Source organism: Dermacentor silvarum, chromosome 10 (assembly GCF_013339745.2).
Source record: "Dermacentor silvarum isolate Dsil-2018 chromosome 10, BIME_Dsil_1.4, whole genome shotgun sequence".
In the NCBI taxonomy this organism is placed as follows: Eukaryota; Metazoa; Arthropoda; class Arachnida; order Ixodida; family Ixodidae; genus Dermacentor; species Dermacentor silvarum.
The window spans coordinates 141157192-141161288 of NC_051163.1; the positions used below are offsets into that span (position 1 = coordinate 141157192).

The 4097-nt window shown below is 49.6% G+C and overlaps 1 long non-coding RNA gene across 1 annotated transcript; it reads left to right on the forward strand.

The window, feature by feature from the left end:
* The first annotated feature begins 2076 nt into the window (after positions 1 to 2076).
* Positions 2077 to 3674, forward strand: LOC125940606 (uncharacterized). Its single transcript, XR_007463788.1, has 2 exons — positions 2077 to 2529; positions 3541 to 3674. It is a non-coding gene; the product is annotated as an uncharacterized LOC125940606 (long non-coding RNA).
* The last annotated feature ends 423 nt before the right edge of the window (positions 3675 to 4097 follow it).

A 4097-nucleotide genomic window follows, 5' to 3' on the forward strand; every position in this document is an offset into this window, starting at 1 on the left:
ACCTCTGCTCTAGGCTAGTCTTATTACTCAAGGAGTTGAGATGTTTCCAAAATTTCTTCGCTGCTTTTCTATCCTTTTTGTTTACTTCTGACAACCATTGGCTCCCCTTTCTTCTGATCTTCTCATTGATCAAATGGGATGCTTCCCTTCTACAGTTTAAAAAGTTATTCAATTTTCTGCCTACATCAGCTTCTGGTTCACCCCTGTGCTTTGAATATCTGTGCTCCCTGGATGCTTCCTGACGTTTCTCTATGGCCTTCTTAACCTCCTCTGACTGAGAAGGAGACTGAGGAAAAACAACAGTGCCACCTGCATACTTGTGAGGTTGTTGTGGCCTCCGTGATGCCAACAATATTAACCAGTAAGCTCATGTTTTGTGCCGTGTTACGCCCAGCTACGTATATATGTTGCGAGGCAAAACAAGCCACTGAACAGTCCACATTTTACGCTATAGTTTATCGTAGAAATAAATTCTATGACGTATTTTCTATTTTGGATTGCTTCCGCCGTCTGCAGCCAGTAAAAGCATAGCCTTAGAAATCTGGTTATGTTATCTTTTGAAAGCCGTCGCTGGGGCGTGAGTTGAATGATTTTGACTGCCTGCGCGTCACGTCGTTTTAGATAACTTCCGGCTATCGTTAACATCGGCTGTAGGCTCAGAAATTGTCGAAACGATCTCTGCAGTGTGCCTCGGTCGTGGTGTTCGCATAAACCCCAGCATTGCTTTTAAATCAACATTTTCGGCAAACGATGTAACACTGCGATTTGCCTGTAAATGGTGATCGATATTGTCACGAGCGGCGATCCTGTGGTCGGTGCTTGGACGATGACGACGACGACGGGTGGTTTTTCTGGTGTGCACGCGCTCCCCTGAACGATTGCTGCAGCGTTGTGCGCCTTACCCTGTAAATATATCCATTCTATATATATTCTCCCCGTAACATCTTTGGTGGACGTGCGGGGTACGCTCGCTACAACACCGGGAACTGGATCTTCGCAGCGGACGGCGCGTTGCTGCCACCACAATGACCGACCAAGCGACCCAGTGTGACCAAGACCCGTCACCAGTCATTCTCTTGCACCCTCGTGATCCCGGGACATTCAACGGCACCAGCGGCGTGGACGTCGATGCATGGCTGGCAATGTATGAGCGCGTCAGCCGCACTAACAAGTGGGACCCGACCATAATGCTGGCGAATCTCATCTTCTATTTGCGGGGCACTGCGCTACTCTGGTTCGAGACGCATGAGGCAGATCTGACGAGTTGGGACGTCTGTAAGCAGAAATTACGCGATCTATTTGGGAGACCTATCGCACGACAACTAGCGGCCAAGCAGGAGCTCGCAGTTCGTGCTCAGACGTCTACGGAGCCGTACATCTCGTATATTCAGGACGTGTTGTCTCTGTGCAACAAGGTCGACAAGGACATGCCTGAAGTGGACAAAGTGGGCCACGTACTGAAAGGCATAGCCGACGACGCATTCAATCTGCTACTGTGTAAGAACTGCTCAACGGTGGAGTCGGTCATCGCTGAATGTCGTCGTTTTGAGCTGGCCAAAAGTCAACGTATCACTCACCGCTTCGACCGACTTCCTAATACGGCTGCCACGTCCTCCTGCGAAGGTTTAGCCACGCTTCGGCAAGCGCAAGCTCCAGAAAACGTCACCAGAATCGTCCATCGAGAACTCGAGGCCATGGCACCCGTTACACCTCATGACGGTATGCAAAGCAACAACCTGGCTCCGATTTCGCTAATTCAGGCCGTGGTTCGCCAAGAGGTCGCGAATATGGGCATTTTACCCACCTTTGATAACGGTCATACTGCTACCAACCCGGTCGCCCCTGTCGTCGCTGCTGCAAGACCGAACACGACCTTCAGGCCACGTTATCGAAATCCAGCCGATTGGCGCACACCTGATGACCGGCCCATCTGCTTCACGTGCTCTCGGATTGGACACATCGCCCGCCATTGCCGCAGCCGCTGGCCCACGTCCTATCGCCCAAACACTTACAATCGCCCGGACCATGCACCATATGCCCCGTCGTTCCGTCCTGAGGCATAGAGAAAGAAATTCAACAAGAGGGGACACTCGGCAAAAACTGGCAACAGGAAACACGTCACCATACGTCACGCTATACTTTTGACACCGAACGTTAGCTGCCGCGAGCATCGAAAAAAAAAAGAAAGTGAACTTAAGTTAACAGGCATTCATTTATTTTTTTAATTCTTTGCCGCGAAAACTAAAACGTTTTGCGTATAAATGAACTTAAGCTTTGCGACTTATTTTTCTTGCCTTACCTAGCCACAGGTCAATGACGCGCCAGATACATGCGTCATCCGCCAGACACTCCCCCGAAGCCAGCGAGGATGGCTGCGCGCGCGTTTGAGCGCTCGCGCGCGGCGACCCGTCTGTCTCATTCTTTTTTTTTTTTTTTTTTTATGTAACCTGGTTTATTGGGCTCTCGGCGTATTCTTGCGTTCCTTCTGCACTGGGACAAGACACCACTGCACTATTGGACTACGGCAAGGTGAGAAATCTTGTTTCACAGTCTACGACGCAATTAGGCCTATACAGCACGGGACCGAGACTTAAGACGCAGTTAGCGAAAAACAGCTCGGCCATCCTGGCGCAGTTAAATTGAGTAAATGAATCGTGCTGAGACATGTTTCCGACGCTTTCTAGGGGACTATTGTAACTTATTTTGGTTTTTGAGCCACACTGGCCGCACAGGGCGCCATGTCGCAGTTAGCGAGAACTCAGCCGTGGTGTGTAGTCTAGTGCATCTTGCTAGGAGAAGTTTGTGCCGCTTTCTCTGACGCCAGACATTACTGAAAAGTAATTTCGTTACTTTCTGGGGTACTTTTGAGGCACGCTGGCCGCACAGCGCGCTGTGACGCAGTTAGCGATAAGCAGCTCGGCCGTGGTGATAAAGTTAGTTTGGCGTGTAATGAATCTTAGAGGGACAAGTCTGTGACGTTTTTTTGTGGCTCCGCAACAACATATACTTTCTTTCGATACTCACGCCTGTTGAAAACGCGATGGGCGATTGCCAAGAGTGATAAAATGGGGTGTGCTGCTGGCGGCGGCAGAACGCGCGAACGACGAACATATCAGAAACTTGTAATTCGAAAATTACGTCTTCTAAAGGACTGAAAAAAGGCATTGCACCCACGCATTTGTCTTGAGTGCCTGTTGCGTCCGTCTCTATGTATGTAGCGTACCGTCGCGTCGCCCGAGGCCAAGTTTTGGAAACGCGAAGTCGCTCGTGTATTTGTGCTGCCTAAGTGCAGGAAATAATGCCCGGAAATTGGGGAACGCTTGGAAATCAGATGATTTCATATATGTTTGGGATGAGTCGGGTATTTTCTACACCATGTATGTAAAAGCGAATTGCTTTTGTTTGTAATGCCGCCCATTCACCGCTTTCGCACGTTTCGCCTCGCAGTATTCCTATGTCTAAATACCAAATGACTCATGATTGTAACATGCTGTTACGTGCTTGCAATAGTAACATGCTTGTAATTTACTTATTTTTCAGCTGGTACCGTCCGGTGGAGCTTCATACAGGAACTACTGCCTTACCTGCTGGTGTCACAACGTTGGATGAGCGCACAAAAAGCGCGGAACGAGCTTTTATATAGAGCAAAATAAATATTTCCTCATTGCACAAAAGGTCTTGCCTCTACTTTGTGAAATTGCACGTGGCACAGATTCGATGGGACTTTACGAGATCGTTCGCAATCATTTTTACTAAATAATAAACCGATTCTGCACGAAGAGCAAAAAAAAAAGGAAAAGGGGGGGCGCAGCCGGCGTGCTAGCTTGCGTTCAAAATACGCGCGCCCAAAACCGAAACCGGAAGTGATGCAAGTGATCGACACCGACCGCTTGGCACACTGCAATCAATTCGGCCGCTGGGCCCTATGGGAGTGTCCCCTCTTGTTGAATTCCTTTCTCTATGCCTGAGGCCTCAAGTGCTGAACGTCCTCCTAGGGAAAACCGGATCAGCCGCTCACCATCGCCCCAGTGCCGTCAGTCCCGCTCGCCCCAACCTCGCCGCTCTCGGTCTCCCTTTGGCCGAATCTCGGAAAACTA